Here is a 20,711-nt window from a genome sequence, read left to right as displayed (position 1 = left end):
AAACACCAATCGGGACAAGTTGTTACAGTTTAATTAAAAGTGTTTTGTAATGTGTTCCAAGCCGATGGCGCAGAGCACATGAAAGCCCTTTAACCAAATTACGTTCGGACAATTGGAACAATTAGCACGAACGAAGAGAGTACCCACCACACCAAACAATAAAAATTCCCAAATAAAATGGTAGTGTAAAATGGCTTTGTAAATAAAAGTATACCAGTGACTGAGCCTACAATTGACTAGAGCAGGCCAGTCAACCCTTGTATATAATATATAAAGTGCAGTGGTGCGTAAGGGTTTTGCAGTTTAAAATACATCTCAATGCCCCATGGTAATGGGTGTCAATTGATCTCAAATACTGAAGGGAAGCATTCATGTATTAAATATCTCACGCCCTGACCATAGAGATGCTTTTATTCTCTATTTTGGTTAGGCCAGGGTGGGCATTCTATGTTCATTTTCTATGTTTTTTATTTCTTTGTTATTTGGCCTGTGGTTCTCAATCAGAGGCAGCTGTCTATAGTTGCCTCTGATTGAGAACCATACTTATGTAGCTTTTTCCCCACATGGTTTTTGTGGGTAGTTGTTTTCTGTCTTTGTGTGTCTGCACCAGACAGAACTGTTTCGTTTGTGCCGCTTGTTGTTTTTTTTGTTCTAGTGTTCAGTTTCTTTATTAAATTTACCATGAACACGTACCTTGCTGCACTTTGGTCCTCTCCTTCCAACAGTTACAATATCCTCATAGTCTAGTAAAGGCATAAGTGTAACTGATTACTAACCTCCTTCTGGCTTCAAAAGAAAAACAGGCCTCATTCCTAAAATAAAATCCCAACTTCAGCTTCAATATTTTTGTAAGTCGTTGAATATGAAATTTAAAAAGAGAGGACATGATCAATTACAATTACAATATATTTTTATGAGGTTACAGTCTCAATCTCATTGTCCTGACAGGTAGTGATAGATGATAGGTCTATTTCTTGCTTTAGAAAACACAAGTTGTTTAGTTTTGTCAGTATTGAGGATAAGCTTCAATTGACACAAGGTATGTTGAACACTATAAAACGCAGTTTGCAAGTTCTGGAAAGTTTTTGTGAGAGACGAGGCACAAAAAATAACAGTATCATCAGCATACATGTGAAGTTGTGCTTTTTGGACATTTGTCTAAATTATTTATATAAATAGTGAATAAGAGTACAAGCCCTGTGACACACCATTACAGACAGACAATTTAACAGACATGAGCATCAAATTGAGTGCACTGAGTTCTATCAGGAAGATAGTTAGCAAGCCATGCAACTGCATGCCCCCGAAAGACCTACGCTCGACAATCTCTGACTTAGTATTGCATAATCAACTGTATCAAAAACCTTAGAGAGATCAATAGAAGTGAAACACAGTGCTGTTTTTGTCAAGGGCTTCAGTGATATAATTTAAAACCTTCTTGGCTGCTGTAATTGTGCTATGCTTCTTCCCTAAGCCCGATTGGTACATTGATAAAATATAGTTAGTATATAAAAACTATTTTAGCTGTTCACTAATAAGGGTTTCAAGTATTTTCCCCAGGGGTGACAGCTTTGAGTTTGGCCAATAATTATTTAAAAGAGTTGGATCTCTCCCTTTTAAAAGTGGTTGGACAAATGCTGATTTCCAGATCTTTGGAATTTCATTACATTCCAGCGTTAGACTGAACAGATATGTAAGTGGTTCAGCTATGAAATCAGTTGCCAGTTTTAAAAATCAGGGATCAAGAAGATCAGGACCTGCAGGTTTTCTCTGATCTAAGGATTTCAGGGCTTTATGTACCTCATGGACTGAGAATGGCAAAAAGTTACAAGTTTGACCAGCTCTCACTGGTTCATCCACACAGGGTTGTACAGAGCCAGAGGATACTGAATCATACATCCTACCAGATTATAGAAAGTGCTCATTGAAACAATTCAGTATTTCAGTTTTGTCATATACAGCAACAGAGTCCTTCAATACACTTGACGGTAATTCATTAACATTACTGTTATCAGACATAGAATAGCCTTCCAAAACATTCTAGGGTCATTCAGGTTATCAGTGGTTACAGACATAAAAAATTCAGACTTGGCCTTCCTAATTAGATGGTGAGCAATGGTGAACAGCAATCTTCAAGTTTTTCACAGATTTTCAAATGGATTCCAGGTTTTGGCTGGACCACCCAAGGACATTCACATTCTTGTCTTGAAGCCATTCCAGTGTTGCTTTGGCTGTATGCTTGAGGTCATTGTCCTGTTGCAATGCACATTTTTACTCCAGTCTAAGGTCATTTGAACTTTGAAGCAGGTTCTCATCGACTATTTGCTTGTTGTTGTCTCAAATCCTTGTTCCGTCTCTCCGTCTATCCCAGTCCCTGCTGCTGAAAAGCAATTTGGAGTGTCAGAGCGATGGGGTGTGAATACTTAAGTAAATTACATAGTTACAGTGAGGCAAAAAAGTATTTAGTCAGCCACCAATTGTGCAAGTTCTCCCACTAAAAAAGATGAGAGTCCTGTAATTTTCATCATAGGTACCCTTAAACTATGACAGACAAAATGAGAAGAAAAAAATCCAGAAAATCACATTGTAGGATTTTTAATGAATTTATTTGCAAATTATGGTGGAAAAATAAGTATTTGGTCAATAACAAAAGTTTATCTCAATACTTTGTTATATACCCTTTGTTGGCAATGACAGAAGTCAAGCGTTTTCTGTAAGTCTTCACAAGGTTTTCACACACTGTTGCTGGTATTTTGCCCCATTCCTCCATGCAGATCTCATCTAGAGCAGTGATGTTTCGGGACTGTTGCTGGGCAACACAGACTTTCAACTCCCTCCAAAGATTTTCTATGGGGTTGAGATCTGGAGACTGGCTAGGCCACTCCAGGACCTTGAAATGCTTCTTACAAAGCCACTCCTTCATTGCCCGGGCGGTGTGTTTGGGATCATTGTCATGCTGAAAGACCCAGTCACGTTTCATCTTCAATGCCCTTGCTGATGGAAGGAGGTTTCCACTCAAAATCTGACGACAAATGGCCCCATTCATTCTTTCCTTTACACGGATCAGACGTCCTGGTCCCTTTGCAGAAAAACAGCCCCAAAGCATGATGTTTCCACCCTCATGCTTCACAGTAGGTATAGTGTTCTTTGGATGCAACTCAGCATTCTTTGTCCTCCAAACACAACAAGTTGAGTTTTTACCACATTCTCCCAATCGTATTCTGGATCATCCAAATGCTCTCTAGCAAACTTCAGACGGGCCTGGACATGTACTGGCTTAAGCAGGGGGACACGTCTGGCACTGCAGGATTTGAGTCCCTGGCGGCGTAGTGTGTTACTGATGATAGGCTTTGTTATTTTGGTCCCAGCTCTCTGCAGGTCATTCACTAGGTCCCCCTGTGTGGTTCTGGGATTTTAGCTCACCGTTCTTGTGATCATTTTGACCCCACGGGGTGAGATCTTGCGTGGAGCCCGATCGAGGGAGATTATCAGTGGTCTTGTATGTCTTCCATTTCCTAATAATTGCTCCCACAGTTTATTTCTTCAAACCAAGCTGCTTACCTATTGCAGATTCAGTCTTCCCAGCCTGGTGCAGGTCTAAAATTTTGTTTCTGGTGTCCTTTGACAGCTCTTTGGTCTTGGCCATAGTGGAGTTTGCAGTGTGACTGTTTGAGGTTGTGTACAGGTGTCTTTTATACTGATAACAACTTCAAACAGGTGCCATTAATACAGGTAACGAGTGGAGGACGGAGGAGCCTCTTAAAGAAGAAGTTAAAGGTCTGTGAGAGCCAGAAATCTTGCTTGTTTGTAGGTGACGAAATACTTATTTTCCACCATAATTTGCAAATAAATTCATTAAAAATCCTACAATGTGATTTTCTGGAATGTTTTTTCTCATTTTGTCTGTCATAGTTGAAGTGTACCTATGATAACTACCTAACTCACACAATTGGTGGCTGACTAAATACTTTTTTGCCCCACTGTATGTATTATATTTTCAATACATTTGCCAACATTCTAAAAACATTATGGGGTTTCTGTGTAGATGGGTAAAAATTCATATATTTAAGCCATTTGAATTCGGGCTCTAACACAACAAAATATTGAATAAGTCAAGAGGTATAAATACTTTCTGAATGCACTATATATATATATATATATATATATATATATATATATATATATATATATATATATATATATATGCTAGAGGTAGGTACATCACAAACATAAAAATGTAAACATTAGAGGTGCCCCCTTTTGGAGGGAGTGTTAGGGAATGTTATATTTGCTAGCAAAAAGAAGTGCGGTAGCTAGCTTACTGTTCATTTTAGAAATCCAGAATAAAAATAATCCAAATGGTGGGAATTAAGATACAGATTTTCATAGTTGGTTCTGTATTGATTTGTAGATTTTCAGTATCATTGATCTACAAATCAATACAGAACCAACTATAAAAATCTGTATCTTAATTCCCAGCTTTTGGATATCAAAAACAACCTTACAGGGGGTTAGACAAAGTTCCCCTGCTCACCAATGACTGTTGTCTATGTGGAACAGAGTCCAGACCCGTTGAACCAGAGGTGGGTGCTTAATACTGATCCTTGTACTTTCCATTCCCCTGCCTGAAAGTGTAATTTCTGTTTTGTTTTTCAGCAATGGCTAAATACTGTATATCTGAATGGAAGACCTTTTCAAATGTCATCTGGCTTTTACTTTCTCATTCTTTCACTCTTCAAAAGATCCAAGACCATTCGTCATGTCAGTGACTTCCTACCATTTGAATTATGCAAAAATGTGCTAACTTCTTTCATCTTATACTGTAAACACAAGACAGCCGAGTCTCTTTCTCTCAAAGCTTGTGGGGGGAAAAACGGGGAAAGGGAAACGTAGTCGAATGCATTGAGTGAGCACCCGTATTTTAGCAGGATGGCAGGATTTGTATCTGAAATTACTCTAAGCCATTCTTAAAATAACTCAAAACATTTGGATGTTATTTTTTCAGTTTAAGACTTGGCAGGTGTGTAACACGACTCTCGATCGCAGATGATTATATTCTTCCAACAGAAAACCATTTTTAAAAGCGGGTGGGTGGATGTCTTGGCACAGAAACTGTTATTGCATGTCTGCAGGTGTTTGGTAATTGGATTAATGCAAAAGGGGGCAAAGATAAATTCCTGTTGTCCTTGAATTGAGAAGCGCTGAGGAAAGACACATTTTTGTCTCATACAGCCAGGCCATGGAATATGTGATGACAAGTCATTCATTCCCCCACCCACAACCACCCACCATCTTCCCAAACTCAAACTTTTCTCCCCCAAAGCTTTCCTTCCTTTAAAATGTAAGAGGAAAAAAAGAGAAACTGCTGCGAGCAATCACCTTTCAGAAAAGGGTTTATCTAAAAGGCTAACCATAATAACAGCAGCGGGTGAGGGATGACGATAAAGGCTGCCCGGGCCTCGCTGAGGTTTGATCCTTCTCCAAGAGCAACGTGGGTAACCTTAGCCATACAACCCCCCCCCCCCCCCCCCCCCCCCCCCCCCCGAGCGCACTGTGTATTCCCTACTCCTTTCACCCAAGGTGTCTAGATGAAACAACTACTTTGTGAGGCTCTAGACAAAACAATTGTCACGTTGATGTTGAGAAAGGCCCTGTTGCAAATCGTCCTGTGAAAATGTTTCTTTATTGTTTTGGTGAAGTTCAGCCCCCTGAATGTTGTTTCAACATTTGGTTCACTGAGCACCTTGTGCGGTGTGGGTCTCTCGGTTCAACTCGACAGATAAAGGCAGCAAATTGTTTAATTCAACTTTAGACAATTTAGGAATGGTAGCCTATGGATAATTTTAGTCAGTATATGTGTGCAGATGTCTTTCGTAGTTATTAAACTAAGCAGTAGGATGACTATTCAACATACTGTCTAGTCCTCCAGTAAATCATGCCCTTTCATAAAGACAAACAATGGCTGATTGAGCATTTTAGGGAAACAGTTGCTTTCCTCTTTCACAAGAGATTTCTTTCTCCAGTTATTGCACAAGGTACAATCAGAACATGTCTTGATCTGCTCAGAGCACAACCTGTAACTGTACTGTCTGGTTTATGACATACAGTATCTCCTCAAGACACCTCTGACAACAAATTTGACCTCTGACCTGCTCAGTGCCGGTCAATGTGCTCGAAGCAGATCAAGACATGCTCTGAGTGTACCTTGTGCAATGTCTGAAAAAAACAAATATTGTAGTTCATAGGTAAGCCTACTATCTCGTGCTAATTTCACCTTTGCTAACATCTGAGGACGGCTATCATTTCAGTGACATGGTATAGTTGACTTCAGGGACTGGAACCAGAAATTGGGCCTGGCATTTCATCAGAAACATTTCCAATATCCAATTGGAAGTTACAGTCTTGTCCCATCGCTGCAACTCCCATACTGACTTGGGAGAGGTCGAGAACTATGCGTCCTCCGAAACACGACCGCGCCAAGCCTTACTGCTTCTTGACACACTGCTCGCTTAACCCGACACAATGTGTCGGAGGAAACACCGTACAGCTGGCGACCAAAGTCAGTGTGCCTGCGTCAGGCCCAGCACAAGGAGTCGCTAGAGCGCAATGGGACAAGGATATCCCAGCCGGCCAAACCCTCCCCTGACCCGCTAGGCCAATTGTGCGCTGCCTCGTGGGTCTCCCAGTTGCAGCCGTCTGTGACATGGCCTGGGATCGGACCCGGGTTTGTAGTGACGCCTCTAGCACTGTGATGCAACACTGCGATGCAGCACTAGGAAGCAGGGCAAGGCATTTCTAACACACAGGACTATTTCTTTCCTCTAGGCCCAAGAATCCATCTGGCATTTGCCAGAACTGCCCTATGTCTGTCTCTAGTTGATTTCAGGTTAGCAAGTTTACAGTAGCAAGGCTATATACACACACCGGTTAGTCAGGCTTATTGAGGTAGCATGTACATGTGGGTATGGTGTAAAAAGAGGGGTTGGCGGGTGGTGGGACACAATTCCCGGTTAGCCAATGTGCGGGAGCACTGGTTGGTCGGGCCAATTGACGTAAGTATGTACATGAATGTATAGTTAAAGTGACTATGCATATTAGATAAACAGAGAGTAACAGCAGCGTAAAAGAGGGGTTGGGGGGGCACACAATGCAAATAGTCTGGGTATCCATTTGGTTACATGTTCAGGAGTCATATGGCTTGGGGGTAAAAACTGTTGAGAAGCCTTTTCGTCCTACACTTAGCACTCCATACCACTTGCCATGCGGTAGTAGAGAGAACAGTCTATGACTGGGGTGGCTGGGGTCTTGGACAATTTTTAGGGCCTTCCTCTGACACCGCCTGGTGTAGAGGTCCTGGATGGCAGGCAGCTTTGCCCCAGTGATGTACTGGGCCATACGCACTACCCTCTGATGTGTCGTCGGAGGCCGAGCAATTGCCGTACCAGGCAGTGATGCAACCGGTCAGGATGCTCTCGATGTTGAGGCTGTTGAACCTTTGGAGGATCTCAGGACCCATGCCAAATCTTTTTAGTTTCCTGAGGGGAATAGGCTTTGTCTTACCCTCTTCACGACTGTCTTGGTGTGTTTAGACCAATCTAGTTTGTTGTTGATGTGGACACCAAGGAACTTGAAGCTCTCAACCTGCTCCCTACAGCCCCGTCGATGAGAATGGGGGTGTGCTCAGTGCTACTTTTCCTGTAGTCCACAATCATCTCCTTAGTCTTGGTTTCGTTAAGGGATAGGTTGTTATTCTGGCACCACCCGGAGCCTCCTCCCTATAGGCTGTCTCGTCGTGGTCGGTGATCAGGCCTACCACTGTTGTGTCTGCAAACTTAATGATGGTGTTGGAGACGTGCCTGGCCATGCAGTCGTGGGTGAACAGGGAGTACAGGAGGGGACTGAGCACGCACTCCTGGGGAGCTCCGGTGTTGAGGATCAGCGTGGCAGATGTGTTGCTACCTACCCTCACCACCTGGGGGCGGCCCGTCAGGAAATCCAAGATCCAGTTGCAGAGGGAGGTGTTTAATCCCAGGTTCCTTAGTTTAGTGATGGGCTTTGAGGGTACTATGGTGTTGAACACTGAGGTGTAGTCAATTAACAGCATTCTCAAATCGGTGTTCCTTTTGTCCAGGTGGGAAAGGGCAGTGTGGAGTGCAATGTAGATGGCATGATCTGTGGATCTGTTTGGGCGGTATGCAAATTGGAGTGGATAAATTGGATAATGGTGTTTATGTGAGCCATTACCAGCCTTTCAAAGCACTTCATGGCTACGGATGTCAGTGCTATGCGTCTGTAGTCATTTAGGCAGGTTGCCTTTGTGTTCTTGGGCACAAGGACTATGGTGGTCTGCTTGAAACATGTTGGTATAACAGATCAGGGACATGTTGAAAATGTCAGTGAAGACACCTGTCAGTTTGTCAGCACATGCCTGGTGCACACGTCCTGGTAATCCGTCTGGCCCCGCAGCCTTGTGTATGTTGACCTGTTTAAAGGTCTTACTCACGTCAGCTACGGAGAGCGTGATCACACAGTCGTCCGGAACAGCTGATGCTCTCATGCATGCCTCAGTGTTGCTTGCCTCGATGCGAGCATAGAAGTGATTTAGCTCATCTGGTAGGCTCGTGTTACTGGGCAGCTCGCGGCTGTGCTTCCCTTTGTAGTCTGTAATAGTTTGCAAGCCCTGCCACATCCGACGAGCGTCGGAGCCGGTGTAGTATGATTCAATCTTAGCCCTGTATTGACGCTTTGCCTGTTTGTTGGTTCGTTGCAAGGCATAGCGGGATTTCTTGTAAGCTTCCGGGTTAGAGTCCCGCACCTTGAATGCGGCAGCTCTACCCTTTAGCTCAGTGCGAATGTTGCCTGTAATCCATGGCTTCTGGTTGGGGTATGTACGTACAGTCACTGTGGGGACGACGTCCTCGATGGACTTATTGATAAAGCCAGTGACTGAGGGTGTGTATTCCTCAATGTCATCGGAAGAATCCCAGAACATGTTCCAGTCTGTGATAGCAGACTGGACAAGGTGATTGCCTTGATTAGAGTTCCACTAACTTGGGCCAGAAGACGTCAAGCGTGGCATTTAGGATGTAACCTTTGGTGGATCTCTTGACATTTGGATACATAAATGTTACCAGTCCATATTGATTCAAGATTGGTGCACTGCGAGGCAGACATTTTAAAATTCTCCTACCTTCACAATCTTGTTTGTATTCTAAAAATCTGACATTCTATGAAAGACCATCTCATCTTGACCCATACCTTATATACTTTAGTTAACTTCACTTTACTTTAAAAAAAATGTTTACATACTGCTCATACACTACACAGTGCGTAATAAAGTATTAAGACCCCTTGATGTTTTCCACATTTTGTTAAGTTACAACCTTATTCAACAATGTATTCAATTGTTTTTAATCTACACATAATAACCCATAATTACAAAGCAAAAACAGGTTTTAGACATTTGTGCAAATGTATTAAAAATTACATAAGTGTTCAGACCATTTACTTAGTACTTTGTTGAAGCACCTTTGGCAGCGAATATAGCATTTTGTCTTCTTGGGTATGACGCTACATGCTTTGCACAGCGGTATTTGGGGAGTTTCTTCCATTCTTCTTTGCAGATCCTCTCAAGCTCTGTCAGGTTGGATGGGGAGCGTCGCAGCACAGCTATTTTCAGGTCAATCAAGAGATGTTCGATCGGGTTCAAGTCCGGGCTCTGGCTGGGCCACTCAAGGACATTCAGAGAAGCCACTTCTGCATTGTTCTGGCTGTGTGCTTAGGGGCATTGTCCTGTTGGAAGGTGAACCTTCGCCCCAGTCTGGAGCAGGTTTTCATCAAGGATCTCTCTGTATTTTGCTCCGTTCACCTTTCCCTTGATCCTGACTAGTCTCTCAGTCCCTGCCACTGAAAAATATCCCCACAGCATGATGCTGCCACCACCATGCTTCACCATAGTAATGGTGCCAGGTTTCCACCAGGCTTGGCGATTGGCATTCAGGGCAAAGAGTTCAATCTTGGTTTCATCAGACCAGAGAATCTTGTTTCTTATGGCCTGAGTCCTTTAGGTGCCTTTTGTCAAACTCCAAGCGGGCTGTCCTGTGCCTTTGACTGAGGAGTGGCTTCCGTCTGGCCAATCTACCATAAAGGCCTGATTGGTGGAGTGTTGCAGAGATGGTTGTCCTTCTCCACAGAGGAACTCTGGAGTTTTGTCAGAGTGACCATCAGGTTTTTGGTCACCTCCCCAAAGTAGGCCCTTCTACCCCTATTGCTCTGTTTGGCAGGACGGCCAGTTCTAGGAAGAGTGTTGTTCGTGGTTACAAACTTCTTCCATTTAAGAATGATGTAGGCCACTGTGGTCATGGGAAACTTCAAAGCTGCATACATGCTTTGGTACCCTTCTCCAGATCTGTGCCTCAACACAATCCTGTCTCAGAGCTCTACGGACAATTCCTTTGACCTCCTGGCTTGGTGTTTGCTCTGACATGCACTTTCAATCGTGGGACCTTATATAGACAGGTATGTGCCTTTCCAAATCATGTCCAATCAATTGTATTTACAACAGGTGGAGTCCAATCAAGTTGAAAAAACATTTCAAGGATGATAAATGGAAACAGAATGCACCTTAGCTACATTTCAAGTCACACAGCAAAGGGTCTGAATACGTACAGTTGAAGTTGGAAGTTTACAAACACTTACATTGGAGTCATTAAAATCCGTTTTTTAACCACTCCACAAATTTCTTGTTAACAAACTATACTTTTCCAAGTTGGATAGAACATCTACTTTGTGCATGACAAGTAATTTTCCAACAATTGTTTACAAACATATTTTTTCACTTATAATTAATTCACTGTATCACAATTCCAGTGGGTCAGAAGTTTACATACACTAAGTTGACTGTGCCTTTAAACATCTTGGAAAATTCCAGAAAATGATGTAATGGCTTTCGAAGCTACTGATAGGCTAATTGACATCATTTGAGTCAATTGGAGGTGTACCTGTGCATGTATTTCAAACTCAGTGCCTCTTTGCTTGACATCATGGGAAAATCAAAATAAATAATCCAAGACCTCACAAAAAACATTGTAGAACCCCACAAGTCTGGTTCATCCTTGAGAGTCATTTCCAAACGCCTGAAGGGCCTGAAGGTACCACGTTCATCTGTACAAACAATAGTATGCAAGTATAAAAATACTGGGACAACGCAGCCGTGATACCGCTCAGGAAGGAGACGCGTTCTTTCTCCTAGAGATGAACGTCCTTTGATGCAAAAAGTGCTAATCAATCTCAGAACAACAGCAAAGGACCTTATGAAGATGCTGGAGGAAACCGGTACAAAAGTATCTATATCCACAGTAAAACGAGTCCTATATCGACATAACCTGAAAGGCCGCTCAGCAAGGAAGAAGCCAGTGCTCCAAAACAGCCATAAAAAAGCCAGACTACGGTTTGCAGCTGCACATGGGAACAGTGATTGTACTTGTTGGAGAAATGTCCTCTGGTCTGATGAAACAAAAATAGAACTGTTTGGCCATAATGACCATTGTTATGTTTGGAGGAAAAAGCGGGATGCCTGCAAGCCGAAGAACACCATCCCAACCGTGAAGCACGGGGGTGGCAGCATCATGTTGTGGGGGTGCATTGCTGCAGGAGGGACTGTTGCACTTCACAAAATAGATGGCATCATGAGGTAGGAAAATTATGTTTATTGAAGTAACATCTCAAGACATCAGTCAGGATTGTAAAGCTTGGTCGCAAAAGGGTCTTCCAAATGGACATTGACCCCAAGCATACTTCCAAAGTTGTGGCAAAATTCTTAAGGACAACAAATTCAAGGTATTGGAGTGGCCATCACAAAGCCCTAACTTCAATCCTATAGAAAATGTATGGACAGAACTGAAAAAGCATGTGTGAGCAAGGAGGCCCTTAAACCTGACTCAGTTACACCAGCTCTGTCAGGAGGAATTGGTCAAAATTCATCCAAAATATTGTGGGAAGCTTGTGGAAGGCTATCTGAAACGTTTGACCCAAGTTAAACTATTTGAAGGCAATGCTACCAAATACTAATTGGGTGTATGTAAACTTTTGACCCACTGGGAATGTGATGAAAGATATAAAAGCTGAAATGAATCATTCTCTCTCCTATTATTATGTCATTTCACATTGATTTCACATTCTTAAAATAAAGTGTTTAAGAATTTTTACTTTAATTAAATGTCAATATTTGTGAAAAACTGAGTTTAAAAGTAGTTGGCTAATGTGTATGTAAACTTCCGACTTCAACTGTAGGTAAATAAGTTAATTCTGTTTTATGTTTAATACATTTGCAAACATTTCTAAAAACCTGTTTTCATTATGGGATATTGTGCGTAGATTGATAAGGATTTTTTGTTTTGTTTCGGAATAAGGCTGTAACGTAACAAAATGTGGAAAGTGTCTGAATCCTTTCCGAATGCACTGTACATACAAAAGAAAGTGTACACCCCTTCAAATTAATGGATTCGCCTGTTTCAGGCACACCCATTGACAGATGTATAAAATCGAACACACCGCCATGCGTCTCTACATAGACAAACGTTGACATTACTGAAGAGCTCAGTGACTTTCAACATGGTGGATGACAGGAGAACGCTATCTGCCTATATGCATAGTGCCAACTGCAACGTTTGGTGGAGGAGGAATTATGGTCTGGGGCTGTTTTTCATGGTTCGGGCTAGTCCCCTTAGTTCCAGTGAAGGGAAATCTTAACACTACAGCATACAAAGACATTCTAGACAATTCTGTGCTTCCAGCTTTGTGGCAGTTTGGGGAAGGCTATTTTCCTGTTTCAGCATGACAATGCCCCTATGCACAAAGCGAGGTCAATACAGAAATGGTTTGTCGAGATTGGTGTGGAAGAACTTGACTGGCCTGCACAGAGCCCTGACCTCAACCCCATCAAACACCTTTGGGATGAATTTGAACGATGACTGCAAGCCAGACCTAATCGCCCAACATCAGTGCCTGACCTCACTAATGCTCTTGTGGCTGAATGGGAAAAAAGTCCCTGCAGCAATGTTCCAACATCTAGTGGAAAGCCTTGACAGAAGAGTGCAGGCTATTATAGCAGCAAAGGGGGACCAACTCCACATTAATGCCCATGACGTTAGAATGAGATGTTCGACAAGCAGGTGTCCACATACTTTCGTCCTGTAGTGTATCTGACTCTACTTTTTAGGAAAACCAAATATTTGAGGTGGGCCTCATAGGTATGGTGAGTGTTGTGCTTGGCCGAAGCTGAGCTGCAGCTTTGATAATAAGCGGTGTGTTCAGGAAGTCATGATCCCGAGTTACCAGAAGCCACCTGCAGCTTGGATCAACTCCGGTGTGTGTGTGTGTGTGTGTGTGTGTGTGTGTGTGTGTGTGGGGGGGGGTGGCGGTGAGAGAGAGCACAGTATTTTGTTTGGACACCAGTTCAGGTCTGCATGCTGGACACAGCTTTTAATCCTCATATTTATTGTTTAAATGTACACAGCAATGTGACGTAGATGCAGAAACTAAACAGCATAGTGGATCAATTTCCGCAATAACTAAGAGCGTAGAAGCGCAACTTCTCCACTGTTTTGGTCCCATGGCTACTATGCTGTAACAGCATGAAGCGAACACACGCACATGAGAAGATACTGTGTGTGACTGTGTGAATACAATGTCTTGCATCACGCTCATCTCAATATCTGCCGTGCTGCTCATGGCAATGTCATTTCGCTGAGTCTAGCTTTAATATTCAAGATACTTGGCTTTACGTTATGATGTTTATAATGACACCCTCATTCAGATTTACCTCTAATCATCCCATCACAATTGTCCCTAAGCAATTGTTTCCCTGTTAGCAGTAGTTTCATATAGATGTAAATGTTATACACTTACTGGTTCATTGAAACACAATGTTATTTCTTCCATTTCCCTATCTTCCATTGTCCTATCTGGAGATGATCATCTTCCCATTCATTGAAATATGTGATCGGTTTCTGACCTTCGCAAGCATATGTTTCCCATTCATGAACGAGTGGAATCGGCTAAACCATTTTAGTGACAACGTCTTTATAGGTGAAGAATGTCCTTTTAAAAGTAATTTATACACACTGCACATTCTTTTCTACAATTCTACAGTTTCCCATTCTCACTTATGCTGTTACTGTGTTTTCTTGAGAAATATAACATGTGTTGATGTATTTGTCAGTAATGACTGAGAAAGTAGGAACAATTTAAAGATGTACAAATGACATACAAATGCACACAAATATCCCACAAGGCCGCTGATTTAGACAAATAAGTGTTGCACCTTTATTAAGGTACATTAAGGTCTTTGTGCATTTTGTATTCCAATTAATGAAGAGGTAATATAAGCCCAGATACATTTTCTCTTAGAATCATTAAGATTATTAATGGTGACAGACAAGGTTTCTTTCAGTGGAAAATATAGGGGTTTCAAAACATAAACAATATATTCTTACTCAACCAATAAGATTTATTTGCCCTGTCACTCTTTATTAAAAGGATCTCTAACAATACACACCCTCTCGTATTTTTACTTGTTTTTTTCGCAAGGTTCAATAGTAATGATTAATAGTGTCACCCCAGGCTTCCAAAAAGTGATTAATTTGTGTAAATTAAATGTCAGCGAACGGCAACAGTACAGGTTATACAGTACACCTGGCCGACAGGAAAAATACCATAGAAATGCAATGATATCCCCTCTCATGTTCACAAACAGGTATTCACTAGCAATATGGAATTATGTCTCATTGATATGTAAATGTTTGTTTTTGTCAATATTATTAATACATCATAGGTATAGGCATTTGTGAATTTAAAGTGGGCTATTATAAGGAGACATGAGCTGTTATGTTCATAGCAAACATTGTACATGCATTGTACACAGGTGTTTCAAATCAAGTGTTACCAAATGTACATCTACTTGACCCCATTACAATCCCAAATCAGTCAGTATGCATAGTTTGAACATGCCTTGCTGTTTTACTACGGCCTATAGAAAATTAATTAAAAACCTCAGTGGGCTCGAATCCAGCCAGACACCGGCCCATTGAACCTTTCAAGGTTAAGTGTTAGGGACAAACAATATAAAATACATTTTCAATCACAGCTTTCATGCGTCTTGGCCTGCTCTCCACCAGTCTTTCACATTGATGTTGAGTGACTTTATGCCACTCCTGGCGCAAAAATTCAGTGCAGCTCGGCTTTGTTTGATGGCTTGTGACCATCCATCTTCCTCTTGATCACATTCCAGAGGTTTTCAATGAGGTTCAGGCCTTGAGATTGGGCTGGCCATGACAGGGTCTTGATCTGATGGTCCTCCATCCACACCTTGATTGACCTGGCTGTGTGGCATGGAGCAATGTCTGCTGGAATAACCAATCCTCAGAGTTTGGGAACATTGTCAGAGCACAAGGAAGCAAGTTCTCTTAATTCTTTCCAGAACTGTATGTGTACTAAATTGCACCTTAATAGCAAAAATTATATACAGTATACAGTACATGTGCACATATCTCCCATTGATGTGCATGATTTTACTGAAATTGCAAATAATGCCTTTGTAACCTAAATTAAGAATTTACCCTTACTGAATGACCCTAAATATTTCTAAATGTCAAATCAATGGTATAAACTGGATGAATGCAGTCTTAATTTCTTTACTTCTTTCTTTCTTGGGCTGTTCAGAAAGGAGGGTGATCAGTGCCAGACAGAAAATGCAATGCTTAAATTCTAAATAGGAAGGGGAACATGATAAAGGCTGAACTTAATCTTAACCCTAACCCCTAGCCTAGCTAATGTTATCCCTCTAGCTAAAATAAGCCACCTAGCTAGAATCCGAACATATTTAGAAAAATTTAGAAAATGCGTAACATTTAGTATGTTTTACAAATGTATAAAAATTTATGTTTTGCTAATTCGTAACATATAATATGAATTATAATTCATAAGATATCATACGAAATGGGTGGTGGACTACCACAAATTAATACATACCATACGAAACGCAAAATATCATAATAGGGTCTCGGATTTGCGTACTATATAATATAAAAAGCTTTAAGACCAGGTTTATGACACAATTACATTTAAAAATTTGAAAAGTTTAAATGGTTAATTGAAAATTATAAATAAAAATGGTAAATGGTAAACGGAAAAGCCAAATTGTAAACAGAAAATCGTAAATTGAAAGTGGCTGTTTTCTAGTGTATGCTATTGCTTCTTGTAGGCGTGAAGCACGAGAGCAACACACCCTCATGTACTCTCTCTCTCTGTACATTGATTTTAGACTAGTGTAACCAACACACATGGTGCTAACCTAGGTCTCCTGAGCACCAGAAAAGCATAGGCCTGCAAAGCTGAAGCCTAAGCATTGACTCGGGGAGCCAATGCTCTTCTTCAGGTTTCAGGCAAGGTTAAACCTAATCATCAAGCATGTGTAGTAACTGAACTACCTAGTTACAATTCACCATTCTTTGACCTCCTCCTCACAGAGACCCATCTGAGCCACTGCACAAATAGGAACAAGCGTCATCTGCACGTCAGTGGAGGACATTAGCCAGCTAAACCAAAGCTTATAGCCAATGCAACTCTTCAGGTATCAAGCAAGGTTACTCATCATGCGAACAACAAACCAGAAAGAAGAGGTTTGATGACCGACCACACCATGTGATGAGTAACTTTGCGTAACTTTTCCTGAGTGAGATCAGAAAAATTGCAATGGCTCCCCAAGCTAAGTTGTCCAGGCTTTGGCTTAGCAGGCTAAGATGTTCTTCTGGGGTACAGGACACCTGGTTCAAACCCCATCAGTTACACTAGTTTAAAATCAATGCACAGTGAGCGTGACATGGCTAGATTGTATCTCTGCATGGTGGTGTCGTGTTGGTTTCCTGGTTCTTACCTCCAGGAAGCAATTTTGAAAATTAAAATAGAAAAGAAAAACATTTGACAGTTGAAAAATAAAAACACTTTGCATTTACCATTTTTTGTTTACCATTTGCCATTTTTATTTATAAATTCAATTTCGAATTAGCCATGTTAGATGTTCATCGTGGCATGAATCACTGATCTGAAAATATACATGTATTTATCAGTCCTATTTAGCATTTAAGCATCGCATTTTCAAGTAACACTTTATTTGGGTAGTCCATGTGTAGATGCAGTAACATTTCAACATTCTACTAACCCTAAACTTAGCAAGCAGATGCTTATCAACAGATTGTTGCTAGTATGATCATCTGGCACTGCTCACCCTCCATAGTTCAGCAAAGTGTTCTGTTGCTTCACTAATCTGGAGTCAGCAGGAATTTAGAGGGGAAGAACAGCTACAGTAAATGCCAAAGGAGGATGACTACGGGGAAGCAGAGTGGAAGTCGGGGTTAGTTAAAATCCCAAGCTATGCTTTTACTCCCGGTAGGGAACCTGGCGCAAAGTACCCAGGGCACCACGGTTAGATTTCCCCAATGTTCATAATTAAACGTTGGGGGGGCTCCTTGGGCTCATATTTTTGCAATGGGCTATTGTGTTTGTGGAGCCAAATATGAGCAACTTTGATACTGAATCCCTGCTATCTGTTAACTTTGGCAGGGGTGCAGGGATTATGGGGATGCTCGCCTGTGTTTTACTCCACCCCTCCGACCCTCCCTCAGGTCGCAGAGTTCCTTGAAGCCACTGAAGTCGTGGATGGGAGCAGGGAAGAATGAAAAATGGAAAGGGAAGCATGGGGGGTTATCACAGGGAAGACATTGATGCAGCTCGGAGTAAAAACCTGCTCTCCATGGTCTCAGAGAGCTGAGGTTTGCAGAGAAAACACTTCTCCAGGCTTTTTTTGTGCCCTATCTCCCCTCGCTGCTCATGCCGCTGTGCTGGATTGTAGGATGAGCTGATTCTGGGGCTGAGGAACATGAGAGCCAGCTGCCCAGTGAGAGAGACCAGAGTCAGCAAACAAGAGGCAGAGCAAATAAGTGACATGTACTGTTTGCATTTCAGCCTTTGTGTGTGTGTGTGGGGGGGGGTATATATTTGTGTGTGTGTATGTGGGGGGGGTGTATTCGTACGTGTGTGTAAAAGCGTGGCAATGTTGTTCAAGTCCCGCTTGGATCACAAAACGTTTCATTCTGCTTATCAGGAGCCATTGGCACTTTTTTTCCACGGTGGCCATCTGAGGTGTCTTCTAGATTGCCACTGATACTGTATCTGTATTCATGCATGGCTTCTCTTCTCCACAACATTTCCAGAGGAGTAAGATTAAAGGGCCTGACATAGGGGAAAGTGGCAAAAACGCTTCTCAGTAGGAGCACAAAAGAGCAGAGGTGTTTGTTCACCCTTTATCAAGACTAGGGAGTGGAGACGGGAGGCCAGGCTGGGGTGTGAAACCCAGGGAGGGGGTCAGGGAAGTAGGGTTAGTCCCCTACTACTGAGCCTACTGACCCGTTAAAGGGGTGGGCTCTGCCTCTGGGTTAGTAGGGGGGACGGTTTATTTACCTAGCCTTCGTTTAGAGAGCGTCTCCCCTGAGTGATTGATGGTGGTTGCATAGGTAAAACCGCTGCTGTGTTAGTCTGTGTCCAATCTAATCAGCCAATCACTCACCTCGGCAGGGGGTGGGGTGGGGGAGATACAGTGAGCTGCAAGGGTGGTATACTGGATGGAGATGGAGCAAGAAAGGTTCGGAGGATAACTACAGATGCACACACCACAAACTAACAAAGTTAATAGCCACATAATACAAATGTGGTTCTTGGCGGTGATCTGTTGGGACAGAGAGAGAGTTTGGGGTGACATAAGAGCTCACACACAGCTATCAAATGTTCTTAATCCAGGCAGAGAATTTGTGAACTCTTCTGACATCAAAGCTATCAAAGCTTCCCATTGACAGGATCAACATAGCCTGCTGCAAGACATTGTTTATCAGCCTACCATCAGAGTTACAGGGGAACAATGGGACAGTATTTTACCTTTAATATGGCATTATCACCACACACAAGTGAGCACGCACACACATACTTTTTAGGAGAAGTAACATCACTGTTTGACTTGTCCGGAAAAACACTGAAGTTTATCGAAATGTTCATTAATGACTAAAGTTGAACGGCATGGGTCATCTCCCATGCAGAGGCCCACACGCAAGTATGCAAACACACACCGTAGAATGTCAGCATAGTAATATGCGTTCTGTTAGACTCAAAAGAGAAATACAATTATACATTTTTCATGGGCCACAGAGACCATCTTCTAGGAAGGAAGCATCTTGTCTACTGGTGTTGAGAAAGAAAACAGGGATGCCACCCAAAGCTACACTAATGTTGTTCCAGACTGTGTTTACAATGGTCTAGGCTATCAATGGGGCCACAGACTTGTGCTTTTTAACTGCAGGAGTACGAAACCTCACACCGCTTATTGGTGGTTGCGGCACCTCCAGCCTGTTTGCTATTTATTTACATTAACTTATTAGCACTGTTAGTTGAACACATTCTCCACATTCTACTTCTGCCTTTTCCTCGTTGCTTGACTTTCAAAATGCAGGTAGAAGAAATAGCGGTTGATTTGGTTTTATTTCACCACTATTTTAACCAAGTAAACCTATTCAAATATTTGTAGAGTGATAAGACAAAAATAACAAATGGAATTAAAGTCCCCATGCTAAAATTCGTTTTTTTTATTCATAACTATATTTCTAATAAATCACTGTCTATTTATTTCATGAAAATAACTCTATATATATTTAAAAATGTATTTCCTTTTTCCATTGAAATGCTCAGTCTTATCATGTGGGCAAGTTGATAAAAATGTAAATATATTTACATTTGAAGTCGGAAGTTTACATACACCTTAGCCAAATACATTTAAACTCAGTTTTTCACAATTCCTGACATTTCATCTAGGTAAAAATTCCCTGTTTTAGGTCAGTTAGGATCACCACTTTATTTTAAGAATGTGAAATGTCAGAATAATAGTAGAGAAAATGATTTATTTCAGCTTTTATTTCTTTCAACACAATCCCAGTGGGTCAGACGTTTACATCCACCCAATTAGTATTCGGTAGCATTGCCTTTCAATTGTTTAACTGTGGGTCAAACATTTCGGGTAGCATTCCACAAGTTGGGTGAATTTTGACCCATTCCTTCTGACAAAGCTGGTGTAACTGAGTCAGGTTTAAGTGCCTCCTTGCTCACACACGCTTTTTCAGTACTGCCCACACATTTTCTATGGGATTGAGGTCAGGGCTTTGTGATGGCCACTCTAATACCTTGATGTTGTTGTCCTTAAGCCATTTTGCCACAACTTTGGAAGTACAATAAATGTTCCTTTTGTTCCATAAAGATTATTTTTATATCCAAAATACCTCTGTTGTTTGGCGCGTTATGTTCAGAAATCCACAGGCTCAAGTGGTCACGACAATGCAGACGAAAATTCCAAATAGTATCCGTAATGTCCACAGAAACATGTCAAACGTTTTTTATAATCAATCCTCAGGTTGTTTTTAAAATATATAATCGATAATATATCAACCGGCACTGTCTCTTTTTCAGTAGGAGAGGGAGAGACAATGGCTGCCCAAGCTCTGTTGCGCAAGCAAAACTCATGCGAACACCCGACGTGATGTTATCTTTCTCGCTCATTTTTCAAAATAAAAGCCTGAAACTATGTCTTAAGACTGCTGACACCTTGAGGAAGCGAT

General features: G+C 41.7%; 1 long non-coding RNA gene across 1 annotated transcript; it reads right to left on the bottom strand.

The window, feature by feature from the left end:
* Nucleotides 1-420: 420 nt before the first annotated feature.
* Nucleotides 421-20,655, bottom strand: LOC149972012 (uncharacterized). Its single transcript, XR_016491523.1, has 2 exons — nt 20,376-20,655; nt 421-2,380 (listed from the first exon to the last, which is right to left on the bottom strand). It is a non-coding gene; the product is annotated as an uncharacterized LOC149972012 (long non-coding RNA).
* Nucleotides 20,656-20,711: the final 56 nt, after the last annotated feature.

The sequence above is a fragment of the Oncorhynchus mykiss genome, chromosome 25 (assembly GCF_057628025.1).
Source record: "Oncorhynchus mykiss isolate SJ-2025 chromosome 25, ASM5762802v1, whole genome shotgun sequence".
Classification (NCBI taxonomy): Eukaryota; Metazoa; Chordata; class Actinopteri; order Salmoniformes; family Salmonidae; genus Oncorhynchus; species Oncorhynchus mykiss.
The sequence above is the reverse complement of the archived record's forward strand: the minus strand, read 5'-3'. Positions and strand labels throughout refer to the sequence as shown.